At 38.2% G+C, this 19,833-nt stretch overlaps 1 protein-coding gene across 12 annotated transcripts in view; it reads right to left on the bottom strand.

Moving 5' to 3' along the window:
* Positions 1 to 19,833, bottom strand: part of PHF21A (PHD finger protein 21A) — a 133,540-nt gene that overhangs the window by 112,611 nt on the left and 1,096 nt on the right. For 2 of the 12 annotated variants that reach the window (XM_033514903.1, XM_033514904.1), the window contains exon 1: positions 19,653 to 19,738. The exons of 9 other annotated variants lie outside the window; for them this stretch is intronic. The gene's annotated coding sequence lies outside the window, so the exon portion shown is untranslated. Of the gene's footprint in view, positions 1 to 811; positions 939 to 19,652; positions 19,739 to 19,833 lie in introns of those variants that run through there. One more of the 12 variants, XM_015631074.3, reaches the window with a different exon arrangement.

The following is a 19,833-nucleotide window of genomic DNA, read 5'->3' as shown; positions in this document are numbered from 1 at the left end:
ATAACTATTTTGAGCCATTTACTTTACCTAATGCATCGTTTTCCTGCTCGTAGGATTTCTAATCTATCCTATAGCTTTGCAACACTCATGTTCAGGATAAAGCATTTTGTCTTGAGAAGTCATGAACTTTCTCATACAGGCAAGATGGAATAATGGTGAGATAAAACCCACATTTTCTCATAGCTTTACACTGGATGACACTCAGGTAAACTCGATGCAACACAGCCTCATGGGACTGACACAATGGGGAAACACGGTGGCATCAACTAAGGTATGGATGAACTCCCAAAATTCCTCTTCACCAAGCCAAACAAAACAGGGTAACCTTCTGGAGGTCAAACATGTCAGAATACTGCATTAAATAAATAAATAAACAAATACACACAAAAAAACCCCTTTAAAAATCACTAAGACTACTTAAAGGTAAGTATAGAGATGCAAACTTTACCTGAATACTGGAGGCAAAAATTGTCTGACTCTTTTTCTTTTAAAAAAAAAAATATATAAGTCCACACTCAAAAAAATATTGAGACAAAACCCCCCAAAAAATCAGGTTTTTTTTCCTTCCAGGGAATAGTTTGACTCAATTCAAAACAAAAATATTTTTTCTAGGCAAAAGTAGAGTTTTCCAGTGTATATACTACTTTTTAAAAAAAAATACACAATTACGTAAACAATGTTTTAACTACCTCATTGCAATGGAAACCCTGACAACACTTCATAAAACATTTATGACAGAGTCCTAATGAACTATTAGACAACAACCTACACAAAAAAAGATGGACAAGTGAGAACAAGTTTATATACACACCTTGGAAAGACCTGTTTTCTATTCTCCATTACAGATTTGTTTTCTGATCTTAGCAGCTGTTTCCTTCACTCTTTCTCCACAATACACCTCAACTGAATTACACGTTTTATTTCAGTCCTTTGTCTTTCAAAAAACACCTGCCCTAGAAGGAAGGAAAAGAAGGATGATACCACTCTCCACACTCTTTTCAGTCCCCTCTGCTGCAAAAAAACCATACATGTTCGTTCCAGACAGAAGGTATTTAAGTTCCAGAAATCAAACATGAGCATTTTAAAGAATTCCAAAACCAGACGTATTTAATGTCTCAGAAGCTACTCCTCTTGTCATTATAACCTGTGCTAAATGACATATTTTCAAATCATCTATTGGAGTAACTGTAAGAATTTAAATTATTTCAGACCTTTCTATTTTCTCAAGTTGCATTACCAAGTACATAACATCTGGCACAAGTTCCGTGGGGGAAGAGGCTTGTACATCATCCTTTCATACACACTACAGGCTTCAGTCCTGGAAGAGGGCAGAATGGTAAGAAATACTTTTTTTTCTGAAGGGGGCAGGAATGGTTGTTTACTGCTCACAACAAAGGACCCTGGGATCAGCAGTAGCATGTGTTGCCTATCTCTGAACTAGTTAATTTGACTTGCCTCTGTCAAGTCACTTTTCATCTTCCAAATACAAAATAATGATACCTGATTTATAACAATGCAAGCATTCATTTCTTGGCTATGTATGTTTTTAGAAGTGTCTGCTCACTAACACACAAAACAATGCTTTGTCCAATTAGAGACCGACAACCAAAGCAAGCTTCAGGTGCTTAACTCCATGAGCTACAAAACCAAAACACATTATTCAGTCTTCCTGTTCATGAACATCAAAAACTGTCAGTCTTACTTTTCAAAAATCTGCATCAAAGTTCTTACTCAAGCATTCAAGGTAACAGCAATTTTTATGAATTAAACTTTCTGTGGTTATTAAGTTCCTGCTGCAGTCACACAGTACACTAGAGACTGTTCAAATTCCACAACAGCTTAATACTAACCTACTAAAAAAATATTTTTTCCACAACTTGCAAAACATCACAAGCATGCACCCACACAAGAGTACAAAGTGCTAAGAGCTTCTGAATACAATAATGTAAAATTGTAATTCAAATTACTAAAGGCAATTACAAATAGCAAGAAGTTGAAGGAGGATTGATTCCCCCAACAATAACCTAAACCACCTGGATATCTGAAAACTTGTATAATCCATGCACACTGAGCAAAGCTGAAGTAAAGGATGCAATTCCTATAGCGGGTAAATCAGCACTACCATGTGCCAAGTGTTGCCAAGTTCTGAACTAGTTCATTTGAATATCCTCAGTCAAGTTACAGTCTGGATGGCACATCTGCATGTTCCTACGTGACACATTAATCTCCTTGTCCTCCAGGCTAGGAGTCTTCTGGACAGAAGTGTCTGTTGTAGCCCTTCTTCCTACCCCCCCAGATACAGGAATGAACACTCACACACTACTGGGTGAGTTTAATTATTTAACACCTAATCAATACTTGGAGCAGCAAATCATATATACAGAAGCACAATATTCAAAAGAAACATTACTTTCAAACAGTATTTATTCTCTGAGAAGTGCCTGTTCCCACTGTCCTAACAGTTCAACTAGTTAATATAAGCTTCACCCATAATAAAATCAAAATAGTTAGACAAGGAGTAAACATATGAAAGTTAATAATTGCCATTTGCCTAACAGTCAAACCACTTTAAAACTCATTGATATCAATGCTAGGTGAGTGAGAAGCTTTGAGTTTCAAACCAGAGTATCAAATAAAAACAATTAAAATTCTACCACAACAACAAAATGAGATGTGCAGTGGATTCTTGGTATCTATTAAAAAAATAAACTCACAGCTGGTCATAGTGAAAACATCACAGATAGTTAAAAATGCAAGACAAGGACGTCCACAAACTGGAAGAGAAAAGAACTGAAGAGGCTGGGATGAGGCAGGATGTAGGAATAAATTGTAGAGGCAGGAATTAATTATATGATCCTTTGAAGGTGATATAATTCATGATACAAAGATTACAAAACACTGGCCATTTAAACAAAAACTCAGAACATAGAAAACAAAACCACACACACACGCAAAGAAAAAAAACAACCAACAACAAAACCCCACATTTCTAAGGAACACTCTCTGCCAAGTATTCATATAAAAGATTGCAATCTTAATGAAATGAAGCTTTTGGACATCCAACTTCAAAGCAAATGAAAAGAGATGCTGGAAGACCTACATCTCAAATACCAAAAGGTTCATACACCATATTGCAACAAAAACAAAAGGAAGCAAACCCATTTACACACCTCACACCACCTTAAAGTAAAAGCCATGAGAAGACCTACACAAAATTAATAAAGAAAATCAAAATAAATAAAACACTGAAGCGTCAAAGAACAGGGAAGTTACCACAACAAGGATCAGAGTTAAGTCTGTGGACATTCTTTTAACTTATCTGACAAAAAGGAAGGCTGCACACATTGTGATGCTTTCCATCATTTCAGATAGTTGTAATTAAAGTAAACTTCAGAGAATTACAGGGGATCTGATAATACCAAATGACTGGTTTTTAAATGACCTGTTGTCCCAGGTCAAGAAGTGCAAAATAATATAATCAGAGGAAAAAATAATCTAGCTATAAATAAACAACAATGAATTGAAACTAGGCATGACTACTTACAAAAAAGATTTCAAGATTACTGCAGGCAAACAGTTCAACTCTCAGCAGCAAGAAGTCCAAGAAAAGTCTCAGAAGGTATTAGAAGCAGAACAGAGAAAAAACATGGAATATTCTGTGATGCACAGCTGTGATGCACACTGCACAAAATTCCAGCTGCTCCACCTCAAAAAAGGGAGAAATAGAAATGGTACAGAGAGGAATGACAACAAGACAGTATGTTTAAAACAAATTAAACTATTTTTCTCTTGCACCCGCCTATCACACACACAGGAAATGCAGGTAAACTGCACAGAACTTGCTGTTGTGAAACACTGTGTAAGCCACAGATATTTATAAATTAGTTCCAAAAGGCAGCAAATTCACCTATAAATAGTTTGATGTTGCTATTCAGAGTGCAACAGCCCAAATGTAGCTTCCATCTCAGACAGCAGCTAAACAACTGTCAGAAACCTACAGTTAATATTTCAGCAGCTGACATAATGCACCCATTTCCTACACTTTTCAGTCAGCTGCTGCTGGTAGACACTGATAAAGGCAAGATGCTGGATTAGATGTACATTTGGTCCAGCAGAGTATGTTAGTTCCTAGGTTTAATCACATTGAGCAGCCATGCTGGTATATGTCTTGGTTTGTTTTGGAGATTGGTTTTCTGGTAAATAAACCAGGCTATAATTCAAGCACATAATGTTAAAAGTAGAAATTGCAACTTCTGAAGCAGAAATCAAACTGGTCTGTGTAATATAATGCAACTCTGAAATCAAGCCATGAGCAAGTATTGAAGGCTACAGAGCTTTTTTGTTTTTATATAACCTACCAGAGCAATGAAAAATTCTCCTCCAAGCCTCTCACTAATTAGGGTGTCAGCGTAAGGAGACTCAGGCAGTCTCTCCTAACTGAGAAAGACTCAGAAAGTTGGAAAGCAGCACTAAACATAAGCCATGGATGTTTGCTGCAAAAACTGCCAAGACCCATTTAAGACTGGCAACAATTTGGCATCTTCCCAGCTGACCAGAGGGAAGATCTCCTGAACCAATGGATTCAAAGGGAACACGTAGATGAATGTCTGACTCCTCTCCAAGAAAACTGAACTTGTTTCAGGTCCTGCCTGACTCTGGAAGAGTGCAGGATGCTCTCTGTTTTAATAAGGAAGTCTAGGTGAAAAAGCACTACTGTCACAGAAAATGCAGAAGCTCAAGCTTCTAAGGACAAACATCGAACAGAATTCTTCTAGAAGTATTGCTAATCCTGCTAGAAAACACTGCCTAAACAATTTGGTGAATGTCTGCCTTCTCATCACTGTCAGCTTCCTTCTCTTCTGACAGATGAGCTTTTGAAGATAGCCAAACTGAAAGCCATGTAGGATAAACAAGCAGGTCTCAATCTGTGGGAAACAGAGAAGTTTCATTTTCTATAGCACAAAACTACAACAGGTGTGGAAAACAAAGCAAGTGTCCAGTACAAAAACCTTCCAGTACTGCTGTAGGCAGTAAGATGAAGATGAACATACCCAATAAACTTATCTTTACCAGGAACAAGCAAGTATCTAAGATAAAAACATGCAAAAAAAACCAGAAGCAGCTTTATGAGTGGTTTCATGAATTCACAGATATTGCCTCAATGAGATTATTGCTCATCTACACAGTTGAGAAAGCCGACCACAATCCAGTTTATATGACAAAGATCCAGTTTACATGAGAAATCCCTTAAGTCATATAAAAAGACAAGAAAAAAATAATTTCAGGCTGTGTTATTTTTTTTTCCCTTCACATAGGGGCTATTATAATTTTGTTATTTAAATAACCTTCTCCTTACAGAATCAGATAGGTTGGTTTGGGGTTCTTTCATTTTGTTTTGCAGGGGGAGGTATCATCTAGACCAGTAATAGCATTGAAATTGGTCTTGCTAAAAGAAAACAGCAACACAATGCTCTTATCATCCTAGAGATCATTTGTGCAAACTACACCAGCAACAAAGAGCACTACAAACGAACAATTCAAAGAAATTGGCTCTCTTGTTTGTAGTTGGGAACTTTTGATTTACTATATGTTTTCTTACTCTATGGTGACATAGGCTCAATGTTTCAGGTTGAATTTGTTGGTATCCCTGAGAGAAGCACAAGAAGATATAATCATGTATGTGTACTGAGTTTATTCATGCTTCAGTGCTTCTGTTGATCATCCATGGGGTGACATTACTCTTTTCTCCATCTCACCAATAAATCCATCAGACATGCATAATTTGTCTTACTGATGCATAACTTGGAAAGTTTTCTTCTCAAGTGCTCAATGTCTCATTGAGAGTAACTTCTAGTGTAGATAAAGTATAGAAGAGCTTGAAACAGTTCTTCTCAAATCTCGTTCACATTTTTTGCTCCCAATAAAAAATGATTGCTTATCCTCTCAAGTTCAAGGTGAGTTTCTGCTCTTCCCTCATATCTAGCAATACTTCTTCAACTATTACACAGGAAAACTCTGTTGATTCCCATGTATTCCAAAATACAGGCATATTACTGATTTTTCTTCCTCCCTCCTCACACATTAGGTTGCATGGAAATGGAGGAACAACTGGAAAACTCTACAGATACCTCCAGATTTATGCACATTTGCCTGCAATTCCAAGCCATTGGTCCTAGTGATGATGAAGGCAGATTTTCCAGTGTAATACAGTTCTCATAAAATTACATACTTCACATTTCCATGACACTTCCACACAAAGCAAAATTGCTATCTTTTGCAATACAAAGAACAAGAATTGAAAGTCTTCTCTCTGAAGAATGCAGTGCCAGACAACAATGTCTCTTTGGATCTCAGGCCTTTAATGCCAAGGCAATATACCCTGCCCTGAGATTTATTTTACAAACATTTCATTAAGCAGTGGTGATGTATGCGGGACTAATTGCACATGAACAAGAGAAGCATGCCAATCACTGAATTGTTAACACAAGAAGATACTCTCTGAAATTTCATTACAGCCATTTATAAATCAAGACATGACCAAAACAAGAATTCTACTTCACAAAAGTCACACTGCAGAGTATGAGATGTACTGGTTACTTAAGCTGCCTTGTGTTTGGCCTTGAAGCTGTCTCCACAGTTACAGAGTAGAGATGTCACAACATACAAATAGTTCAGTAAAGACACTGTACTTACCCAGCTTATTGATGAAAGACAGCTTCAGGCTTATGCAGAAGCAGTCTCAAAACATGAACAACTCTCAACGAAACATTAGAGGGGCATATGCCAAAGTTTCTGTGTCCCACAAATACTCTAAGACACCAGCAGAGACCACCAGCAGTGACACTAAAAGCTGTTACTGGAGACAGCCCAGAACAAGAGACATGCATTTAAAAGATCATGATTCAATATCCCACCAGATCCCAAGAGCTTAACAACATGGGTAGTCACAGACACAGAGTTCTAAGCATGAAACTCACAGTTTTAAGTGAGCCATTTACAGTAAACAGTGAGGCATAAAACAAAAAAAGAGCCATATTTTTCATGTTTGCACTGGAATATAGTGCACTTATTATGCAGCACTAAGATTTGGTGGAAGCAACACTGGACCCAGCCAGCTGTGACAGATGCAGAAACTTGAGTATTGCCAACTCTGCTGATTTTTCACTTGGAAAAGGCATTTCTCCAAATTAATAGAACAAGATATCTGTCCCTGAACAGTACTCACTTGGGAGGACTGAATAATTCTGCTCACATAAGCTGTACACAAAATAGTTTTAACAAGCAGTTAAGACTTCAGCACTGACGACACTCGTTACTCAGTGTTACTTTTGCTGTGCGCTGAACCATTCCACCCAACTAGATCTGTAAAATCCTTTGTACCAGACTCAAAGTATGGCACAGAAACAGTGATGGGTATGCAGTAAAGTTACTGGAACCTCATTCACATGCAGGATATAGACAAAGTACATTCAGGAGATGTTTCAGAAATAATCATACCTACATGATAACATGCAATTTCTTGTATTAATTGTAATATATTGCAACAGAACTAGAAAGGTAGACAAAATAAAGTCAGCAGCAAAAACCACCACCACCATCTTTCTTCTCTTTTTTTCACCTTCTGCAGAACCTAGGACTGTTTCTTTGCACCAATGCTTACCCATGCAACTAAGATTTTACTGGATTTCAAATTCACATTTATCATTATCTCCCCATGTATCAGAAGGTCTCCCATCCCCATTCAAGCCTTTATTTTTCCTTCAACCCATGGTAACCTAAAAAAATATATCCAACACTTTAAAAAGAAAAAAAAAGTACCCTATTTATTTTGTACAACCAGTTTTACAAGAATCTCACTTCCATTGGGACAACACTACCTATTTGTACACCACCCATTCTTAATCAGTGTAACAGTTTTAGGCTCACTTTTGTTTACAATATAGCAACATTAAGGATATGAACGAAGCAGACAGTTTTCTGGATTAAACACACAAGGGAAGGCCTCCATTCCTAGTTTAAGGTCTTCAATAAAATTGCTGCAATGCAGAATAAATCAATCTCTCTCTCTACCTCAGTTTCTAATCCAAACATGGGAATAATGTTACTTACCAGACTGACCTGTTATCTTTTAAGTAGAGCAGACTCTCAAATAATAACAAGCACACCTATACTCCAGTGAATAAACTATGCTGATTCACAACAGCAGATTGCCTGGGCCAAATTCCATGTTGTATTAACAAGTCAACAGGAAGCACTCCAAAATTATTCCTCTGATGTGCTCTGATCTTCCTTCCCCTACATATCAGTCAGCTGGCATTCTCACTGCTCCCATTATACAGGTATCAATCTCAAATGCTGTCTTCCCTTCCCCTTTTATTATATTCTCTCTCCTTAGCCCCTAAAAGACTTCTTTTTCTTCTTTCTTCTCAAAAGTACACAAATGGGAACAGTAGCATCTGGAGAATGGTATTTGTAGCTGGGGTAGCCACACTCAGTGTGGGAGTACTGATGGTAGTCACTAATCTGAAAGGAAGAATTCAAGTAACCATACACTTCATAGTTCCTTTCTTCACAGAACCATGATTATTCAATACAAGTAAAAAGATTTACACACTAGGTTACAAATGTAACACTGAATCACTGGGCCAATCTAACATGGAATCACATAAGCATACAATTAGCATTTAATGGAAGAAAAGTGCAAGACTTCTGTACAATGGAAGTAGACTTCAGCTACAAGAAAATTAAGTGTCCAAAACAGTTTTACTCACACCGATTGCCACAGATTTTTAACTGATTGTTTACTTAAAGCTGGAAGAATAAACTGTGAGTTTATCCAATTTTAGTGGCTGCTAAACAATTGCAATGCATATAATTTTCAACTTTCACCAAGCTGACAGAGAGTGAAAGGGTATCATGCAGCATCTTGATGCAATCGCACTTCCTGAACAAAAGGATTGGCAGTTTTAAGAAGGCTGTTGTGGCAGCCAATTATTTTTATTCCCAAGGGGCCAGGATGCTTCACCCAAAGGAGAAGGCAGTAACATCCTGCTGAGGGACACTCCTTCACATCCCCTCACACCAACATCATCACAATCTTTTCTTGCTTTCCTGGGATCCACTGATTCCATATATACAACAGACCTACTCCAACATTGTCCTAGAAGATGGAGCAAACCACATGGCAGGAAGACTTACCACAACAGCAGAGACTAAGACGAGACAAAACAGTATGGAGTACTAAACTAGTACTGCATATGTCAGTATGCATTTTTGTATGCTGATATGCAATTGTATCAAGGCCAACACTCACACATCTGTGATATCAGTGTAGCGCCCATCATTATGAAGACTGCTTTACAAAGTTACTCTTTAAACAAATTCTGTGGTTTAAAAATTAATGCCCAGATTTTTAATGATCCTATTGGTATACCAAAAAAGGATATTTAAACACATCTATCTACACACAAATTCTCATGCACTCCTCTCATTACTTTGTCCTTACATATTCCTCTCCTTGCCATTCTGAGAATAGTTTTTGGTGGTTTTTTTTTTCCTTTTTATAATGTCTTTGAGAAAAATCACAGTTCCTATCAATTTAAACTCTGGCTATTATCCAGTGGGGGGCGGGGGGGGGACAGAAGCCATGAGGACCAGAAGTATACCAGAACATTTATTATATAATTTTAAGTCCCCTTCTAATACAACTTCTGATCCCCAAGAAACCCATATGAGTTTTACTGCCTATTGGAATACCAAAGAGGTGTCATAGGTGAAGGATTAAAATGCATCCTGCATATGTGGGAATATGGAAAAAATATGTTTTAAAATATGAAGATAATATTTAACTCCATTTCCCAATTTATGCAAGAGTTTCTGAAGAAATGAGTGGAGCTTCTGGTATAAGTGACAGTTAAGTATTGGCATGTCTAATGTATAGTAGTTTCTACACACAAACAGGGATTTAACAGATACTTCTGCCCTTCCTTAAAGTTTTCAAAAGTCTTAGAGTGAGATGATCTATATACATGATGATGAAATCACCCAGTATATTAATGAATTTAATATGAAGAAAAAACAGCATTTTTTTAACAAAAAAAAAACAAAAACAAAAAAAAAAAACCACATGAGCACAGTAGTGTGGACTAAGTTAGCAAAAGGAAGCCAGAAAGAAGGTCCCTCTCAAATGGTGAGGAATAGTATGATTTTATCTTAGTTCAGGAAGGAGCAAACATAAAATCAGCATTTTTTCTCATGCACTTTTGTTGCAATGACAATGTCAGTGCAATACAACCTGAGGTAGGTATTCACAATATCACTGACCTGCACCCAACAAATCAACTTTGCAGCTGGGAAGATACTGTTATCACAGTAGGGCACTAACCTGGCACCTGCATCTAACAGGCCAACACCACTGGGTTTTGACTGACTGCAAAGACAGCAGCTCAATATCACAGGAAAAAAAATATTTCATTACACTAAACACTATACAAGTTCTTCATCAACAGCAAGGCATCCAAACATAATTCCTGCAAGAAGGTGGAAGAAGACATTGTAAGTCTTATGGCAAGAAGAAACTGCCACACATGGATAAGAATTATGAGACGCGAGGGTTTTTCCATGTTTATTTCAGAGGTTGACATTCAAAAGAAAGTAGAGCAGGTGAAATACGCCAAATTGCACGTAGAAAATGGAAACTATGTTTGATTCTGAAACAAGTTACATAGTGACAAATCCACTGACTTCAGCACGATTATCTAGGACGGCAAAATAGGAGGTATAACGTGGTGGGATTCCTCCTTGGAAGAAGAACTGCAGTTGATTCAAGGGCAATGTACCTGGTATTCAGAAACAGCACAAACCCTGCTAGTGCTTCCCAATCTATTTCTGACCAGAATGTACTCTCTGAAAGAGTAAAAAGAAAAGCTCAGGTAGCCACATCCTTTCCATTTGGGGTGGAAAGGACGAAACCATCCTTAATACAGCAAATTCATGCTACACACAATAGATTTACGCGATGAAGAAGCTTATCAGAGACAATTACTGCAAGCTAAGCAGCATTGAAATGATATCTGGAGCTCCAGCTAGATGCAAATTACCAAAAGGTTCATTAGTAATATAGGCCATTGTAGTCCTTTTATAGAGTTACAAAAAAGGTTTGTTAGTGAGGGTGGGGGGTTGGTTTTTTATTGTGCTTTTAATTGTTTGGGCTTCATTTTTTTTTAAGTCCATCACAAGTCAGGTTGTTCGAATTCCAGACTAAATATCTCAATGGGAACAGTTTTATCATACTGGCAAGAGGGATAGTGACAGAAAGTATTCCTTGGACATATCAAGGACTAATTTTGGGCTTTCATGCAAAATTTTGTTATGCTAACAAATTAAGTAAAAGCCCTGAATAAATAGATTCCAAGTTCTTACAAAGAATTACAAGAGCTCAATATTAGCCACTTTTTAAAGGCATAGCAAAGACACTGGGAGGCTAAGTACCCAGTGTGAGGATCCCCCAGTGATCACCAGCAGCACCTTAAATAGGTGATAGATTCTTCAAATTTTGTCCAGTGCTTCAGGCCTGCAAAATCCACTTAAAACTATATTTTGGGGGGAAAAGAATGAAATCCTGGTACTCTCAGTTCAGCTGTGAAATTCCCCATTGGCTTGAGCAGGGCCACAGTTTCTTCACAGATCAGGACAGATGTGCTCTTATGAGATAAGAAGTACTTACTGAAGTTTTTCTTTACAACTATGCATCAAAACCTTTTGTACATCCCTACTTCTCACTTTCCTTATCTAGGATACCCTGATACAGCGGCGTTACAAAGGGCACTGTCGCAGGCTCTCTACAAAGAGTGAAATGTTCTCAAAGGACAAGATACATCATTTTTTCACTATGTATAGATTTATCTTGGTTTATTCTCTTGCCTGTTGTGTAGGCCCAACCAATCAGCCAATGAAAGGGAAGTTCATCCTTGCACAGCAACAATGTCAGCCTTTCTAATCATGCCAAGATACTAATAGTAACTATTTCAGCTAAGTGCGTGTCCTGTCAGCAATTTGCTCCACGTGGGCTGTGAAGGGCCTGGGAACACTTAAAGAAAACTGTATTACTGTTTACCAAGTCCTTTACAATTACAGAATTGGTAAGGTTTTAATCTCTTCACCTTTTTGTATCAGTTTTAAACAGTGTCAGCAACATATAGTGTGTACAAAGTATCAGTCCTGACAAAATACAATCCTGCCTCAAGGAAGCTATTACCACCTAAATATCAGTAATATATATATAATTTGTACAGGTGAAGGAACGAACATTTTTAGGCTCTGGGTGTTTTTCTGCACAACTATGACGCACATGTGAATTATGAATTCATAGTTAGCAGATTTCTGAACACTTACTAAAAGAAGTATAATTTTGCCACACAGACCTAGATATTAGCTGATTATGGTGATTACAAAGAAGCTACTTTCCCACATTAGAAGCTTGGAGGTCCTATTCCTGCTGCTACTTGTATAGATTCTGATTTAAGGCATTCAGCTATTCTCTCTAACTTCTGCAGGACTTAGTGCTAAATAACATGACTTCTTGTAAGACTGGAGCTCAAATTAATTTTTCCAAAAACATAAAAACAAAGTGTATTTCACATTGTCTGACACTTAAATGCAAGCCTTTTTATATTAATATCTCACACAAACTGAAGAACAATGAAATTGACATGGATCAGTTGAAGTCAGGTGTTTGCTCACTTGAAATTGAGCTGCATTATCCAAATCACAGCACAACAGATTACAGCAAATACTAAACTTGTTGCTGGATGGACAACCAAAATCAAATTAATGTCCATGTTAACTTTGGCAAATCTGACTGAGAGTGTTGTGTGAAAATATACAATTCCTATGGATATAAATAAAGTATTCTGAAAAGTTACTATTCCTCAATAACTACTTCAGAAACACTTCACAATCTTTGATGTGAGTCTGACGTGAGTTCAAGCGCAGCGGTCAGGACTAAACACACCTGACAAAAACTGCCAGATGCATTCTGCTTCTGGTGGCACAAGCCAGTACCTGTGTTTGTGACTCTGTGTCCCTTTGGGAAGCAGCAATGGAGTCACTAGCCACCACAGCAGGAACACAAATTGGGTCCCCTGCTCTGATGCATAAGGCAGCTATGTCATCGCTCACTCTCAAGAAACACAGCAGAGAAGCGAGTTCTCAGCAGATAAAAATGCGTTAAAACTCCCTTTCACTGTGTGAAAATAAATCCACTGTGACCCACTGCCCTCACAGCAACTGGAAAGGACAACATGGCTGCCATACTGCTAGTAACAGAAATCCCCTTCTGCCAAATATTTCCATTCATAACATTGCTTTGAAAGATTAAAAATCCCTAGAATATCAAATAAGATACTTCACAAGGTGAAGTCTTCCTTCACGGACTGCTTTCCTCTGGACATATTACCCAACTATAAAGCATCTTTGATTTGTAAACAAAAATACCTGACTGCTGCACAGGCTTAAGCTGACAGAAAATAACTGGATAAGGTATCGAGGACTGCTTTTCTAGAACATGATAGCATCTTTTCACTCCAAATCCCCAACTTCTGCTCAAGAAAACTACAAGTCCCAGGATGCCTTAAGCTAGCACAATCTTGGCAGGCCATCGCAATAAAAACACAGCACTGCACTCTGGGGCCTGTAGTTTCCACGAGCACATTCTTACTCAAGATGAGACCAGATGTAGGCCATATTGCACACTTCCACAGGCCTGCAAACAACACACACACCCCAAACAGGGAGACTGCTGCTCCTAACCATCAGGTAAGCTGGACTGATATCCACTTCTTGTGTGTTGAAGTTAAAAGGCCAAAGATTTCTGCAGAAATAAATGTCAGTTAACCAAGAGTCCTCACAGAATAGTAGTTTGGCTATTTTCAAACATGCTCAGTTTGCTGTAGCTTTTTGACATCTTTTACTGAGGTGCAACAAGAATTTATGGTTTTTTTCTCCCAAGACTGCTCCATTTAATACATTAAAGAGTACTCTTTTGAATAGCAACAGGAAAAGTATGTTTGGTGAGGGGCATAGTCTCCCTGTTCAGAATTCAGTTATCTGGAAACAAATTGCTCTCCTCCTCCATTTCTACAATGTGCTGAAGCAGAGGCTTGCCTCTCTTCTGAAAAGAAGTGGCTCTTAGCTGAAAATTAAATAGCTGTGTCTCAGCGTAGGCCTCAGAGAGGAATACACTGTACTTCAGTAAAGGGAATGGCAGCTCCCCCTACCAGTCTGTTCTAAGAAGGTTTTAATCGAGGAAGGAAACAACCAGGGAACAAAATGAGTAAGTCCTCCTTTTTCCCCCCTCCCACTTCCCTGAACTCTGGATTATTATTATTAAAACAATTAAAAACATTAATATGCATATAAAATGCCATCTAAGCACTTATATGTTTCCCTAGTCCTTGTAGTACAAGACAGTCTGCAGCATTTCCAGGATAGCAGGCAGCACCTGCAGAAACATGCAAAAGAAAAAGGAACATGCAAAAGGAAAAGGCTGGGCCAAGAGAAAGACAGCATCCCACTGCAAGAGAAAGAAATGGTGATGCTTCAGTCACCTGAAAGTCATCCTGATGCACTTCCCTATAGAGGCAAGAGGCCTCAGGAGCATCTAAAGGTTTTGTCAATACAGCAATGCTGTCCATAGGCCAGACAGCTGTTGCCATAGTTACTATCAGCCAGCTTATCAGAAAATAATTATTGCGATTACTCAGAAGTTTTGTTAAAACAATTTAAAGCTTCAATAGGATACCACTTGATCTCTTCAATTAACTGTTTGCAACTATGCTGCCTTTGGGATCCATACAGTTAACTTGCATCTGCAGGGTCGAAGTGGAAGAGGGGAAGGAATCAATGCTCCTTCTCCCTTTCATACTGACAGCTTGTATTTCATACACAGAAACAAGGAAGCTGAACCACCCATAAGCCTGGCTGCTCTGCTAGAGTTCTCTCACAGGCCACCTTAGAGTCACAGGCTCAAATCTGCCCTCGTTTAACTGCTCACACATCCATACTGCAATTCAAGAAACACACCGGCACATTTTCAAAGCGTATTTTTAATTACACGTGCAAAGGTAGAGTCCCTCACTTCAGAAGCAGGTGACACAACTTCTGTACCAAGTGAACTTTCTCTTTTGTCCTACAAGCTCAGTACTGTCAGGTGGAAGGGCGGAATCGGAAAACACACATTTTAAAAATCGGACATTAAAAATGCATAGAAGCTGTATGAACCTGGCCTAGAACAAAGCTCACATAAAGCAGAGCCTCACTGCTCTTGTACCACTTATAGATGCATTCCCACCAGTAACAACAAACATTAGGCTTGGGCTGGGGGTCTTGGGGGTGGAGGCAGCACGTTTGTTTTGTGGCGTGCAGTTTTTCAAAGCATGCAGTCTCTAATCAAAAGAGTGAGCATTTGCAATGACAGCAAACAAGAAATCTCGGGCAAGAGGGAATAAATAATAGGTCAAACCATCTAAGCAAAGAGCTTTTAAGGCATGGGGAACTTGATAATTCCATCAGAGATATTAAACTGGTGTGAATGTTATACCAGAAAATGAATGCTGCAGATAAGCCTGTATTAAGCAGCACATTTTTTCCTCAAAAACCTGGAATGATCAAATTATTAAAACAAAAGATTCTGTGGCAAAGTTGGGGTTTTGTTAGGACAGTAAGTAGGGCAGACTAAAGGAAGGGACCTGTTAGAGCTTTCTACAGCTACAAAAATTATTTTAGGGACAGGTAATTCTAACTGCAAAGTCTGATTACGATGCAAGTGCACCTTTCCTCAGCACTAAGTACTTTCTAAAAACTCTTTACATTTCTGTACATTTTACAGCCATTCTATGATCTACACTTCACTTTTGCAAAGCAGAATCAAACAAACTTTAAATCATACTTTAACAATTTCAGTCCAGAGAGGAACTTCGTAAAGTGCAGGAGCCATAAATGAAAAATTATGAAAGAAACACAGTATCTGCTTTCTTTTTAACGCGACTCCATGTGCCATAAGGAAAAAAAAATGAAAGGCAAATGAGAAACTACAAAGTTGCGCCCCCCCCCCCCCCCCAAATGTAAATAAAATTCTTTTTTGCCTGCATAATGCATATCTCTACCACCAGCACAAGCCAGACACTGGCTTTGTGCTATTGTGAACATGGAATATTAGTGTAAGATACCTATAAAAACTATCCTTCTATACCCCTTAATTACAGAGTACAGAACTAAGTACCAGCCCTTTGCATTCGGCAGACATCTCAAAACCTTCTGCGCTCTGCCCCACCTTTCCACTATATGGTTTGTTCCTAAATAACCTTTGTGCTGCTAAAATACATCAGAAACAGGATGCAAGCTGCTTTCTGGCACAGAGTAATTGAACAAGGGCAATTCACGAACGTACAGGAGCCAGGCCTTTTGTAGAGTCTTACACTTCTAGTATACAGCTACACATGTGACTGCACAGTTGTGAGCATAAAGGGTGAAGGGGACAGTGAAGAAATATTATTAGAAGCTTAACAATAGGTTTTTAGCACTGCCCCTTCTACACAAGAAGCCTCTCCTGAAGGAGACGCTTTACAGCTCACATCCCCATAAGATGGCACTCCAAAAAGCAAAACTCTATGACCCTATGAAGTTCTTTCTTATATTTAATATTTTAAACAAGTAAAACCAACAAACCCAAAACAACAGTAAAAAGGTTAGGATCACCAACACATGTTTCTCACATGACATTAATCCTGAGTTTCTGGTACCCATGCAAAATACCAATTACACATGAAATAAGATAATTCATCAAGGTTCCTTCAAACTGGACTAAAATAAAAGAGAAATCTCCATTGCAAACAATTTCTGGTAGTATCAATTCATTTGATCAAATAAAATTCTTCATGGCTCTGAGAATAAGGATAAAGGAACTGAACAGCTACAATGTGTTCATTATAAACAAACTGTATGAACAACTCAAGTGATAGCCAGGCTCACTATCAAAGATTTCCAACTGCACACAGAATTATACAACTTTTTAAGAAGTCAATAAAACACGTCTTATTTTCTAAAAAAAAAGGCCATGAAAATTGTGTCCTTTGTAAGGTTCCACACCAAGATACTTTAAATTTTTTTTAAAACCATAATTTTTACAGTGAAGTTTAATAGGCACACACAAATCCTCATCTCTAAAAAAAATAAAGTTGGAATAAGAAATAGTTATGACCAATATCTGAAACATAGCTGAAGCTGAATGGCCTACAGTGAAGAGGTATCTTTATAAAACCTAAACTTAAAGCAGAGATCTCACTGCTGAAGCTGAAAAACACAATAGCACTTTTTTTCTAAGCGGCCTAAGTTTTAATTTCCTACTTTCGCTTTTTTAAAGTTCTTTGAAAGGAAGTATTTTTATATTCCCTAAAGGAAAAAAACTACTTTCAAATGCCTGTTTCCATCAACAAAACTAGTTCAGGATGCACATAGAGGAGAGCAAAGATTAAAAACTTTCAGGTAAAAATCTTAAAAACACTAAAGACAAAATAATTATTCATAACAAAAGACTCCTCCACATAATATCCTGAATTGCACAACACATTAACTTTGCTAGTTAAATGAAAAATCACCAAAACCCATAATGGGATCCATTCCAAATTTCTTGTTGATCAGGTCTAAGGCTAAAATCTACTAAGGCTAAAATCTTGGGCTATGACATAGCTGACATCCATCTGGTGGCAAATACTCCCAGCAAGCAAGTACCTACCTTCTGCTGGACAATGGGCCTCTTAAGACCTTGAAGAGATACTCTATACATACTATGTTACAACATGAAATTAACAGATAGAGAGGCTGCTCCATAAACCCTCTGTATCAGCTCAAACCCCTAGCTGATATACCTATCATAAAATAATCTCTCTACCCTAGTGAAGTTGAATGTTTTAAAAATATTTGAGAATCTCATAATCTATTTTTTTAAATACAGTTTTAAAGTTTCATTTACTGAGCCACAGAATTCCTTTCTAGAAAAGAATAATAAAAAATTCCCCCAAAGAAAGTTTCATTTAGCTATCATAAAGCATGCACAGATATAAACAAAATTTCCAAAGACTCTGATCTTTCTCCTAAGGTATGATAATTAACTTCGTTAACTAATATGGGTAGTTATGCTCTTTTTTTATTTCTTTAAGATCCTGTTCTCAGTAGTAATTTAATGTCACTATTTAATAAAAACTATAAAGTTGTATTAAGCACAATCACTAACAGTTTAATATTAAAGTTCTGTCATTACATTTTAACCTGGTAGAAATAATGAAATTTAGACTTTTAAGTGTTTTTTTTTAAAGAAGGTTTTGAAACACATTATTTTTTTTCATAAATGAAGCCTCAAAATAAGCCTCCCTTCATCAAAGTTAGACATTCCCCTGCTATGTAGCAGGTCTAGCCTCACCAGCTAACTCCGGGAAATCACAGGAAAGCCAGAGGAAGCTGACTTACAAAACTGAAACTAAGCAGGTGTCTTCATTGTTAGAAGTAAGCACAATGGGGAGGGGAGGGGGGGTGTTGGAGGGGGTGGGGAGAGTAAACAGCCAAAATCCATTTTATTTCTGATACCTGAAAATCTACAGCTAAGCAAAATAAGATACATCTATCTACACATACGGGTGTAAGGAGTGTCTATCCTTTAACCTGGTAACAAGCAACAGCACAAGAAAATTCGCCTGGCCCAAAGAAGCCTAGCTCCTTCTCGAGCCCTGCCATTACGGAGTGCACATCCCCACCTGATTTCTCCATGTTCAGACCCACCGTACATCACAGTACACAACTTTCTCGTGACACGCACATTATTACCCCCAGTGGGACCTTTTTACATGCAGTCTCCACAGTGAACAAAAGTTCATTGTCAAGCTCAGTGCTTGGGCCCAAACAAATATCCAAGAGGATAGAAGGGGGAGAAAGGGTGAAAGTGCTCCTATCTGCAATTATAAGATTTGCAGGCAATCACCGTTACTTACAATTAAAAAGTGGGAACAGGTGTAGCAGATATCATACTTTGATAGCTGAACAAAGAATATTACAGCACGTGACTGAAATGTGATGACATTTGTTCACCAATCGAAAACAAAAGCCACTCTCCAATGGCACTCTTTCCTCCACCCCCAAGAATTAGGAACTTAGAAATTTCTCCATATTGAAACACATCTGTTCATAGCCTTATTTTTTGACACTTGAGAAGAAGTTGAATGAAGAGCTCCATGCATTAATACAATATGAATTCACCCAAAAAACCTCAGCGTACTAGCCCACCAGCACCCACGAAACTGCAGAGGTGGTTGAGGAGAAAGCTCTACCGACAGTGGAGCACGGAATAATAAAGAACAGGAAAAAACAAAACACACACCACCAAAAAAACAAAAAAAAACCCCAAAAACAAAACAAAAAAAAAACCTGCAGGAAGGCAAGTAAAGAAAGGAAAGGAACACGCATAAGAGGACTACACCAAATGGCAGAGTCCCACACAGAGCCCCACTCCACCTACGCTGGCGCAGGAGGCAAGGAAACAAACCAAAATAAAGAAGTGTCCGTGCCCAGTGCTGGGGCAGGCGTGGGCACCCCCAGCCCCGTACCTGTGCGGTAAGGGCAGCCCCCGGGCGAGAGGGGCAGGCCCGGCTCCGGAATAACAAGTTGCTGAAGAAACGGAATTTTCCCGGCGCTGCTCGGGCCACAAAGACGAATGAAAGGAAGGAGGGAAGGAAGGAGAAAGGAAAAAAAAAAAAAAAAAAAAAAAAAAAAAAAAAAAAAAAAAAA

The sequence above is a fragment of the Parus major genome, chromosome 5, assembly GCF_001522545.3.
Source record: "Parus major isolate Abel chromosome 5, Parus_major1.1, whole genome shotgun sequence".
NCBI lineage: Eukaryota > Metazoa > Chordata > Aves > Passeriformes > Paridae > Parus > Parus major.
Note: the sequence above shows the minus strand (reverse complement) of the source record. Positions and strands in the feature narration are given on the sequence as shown.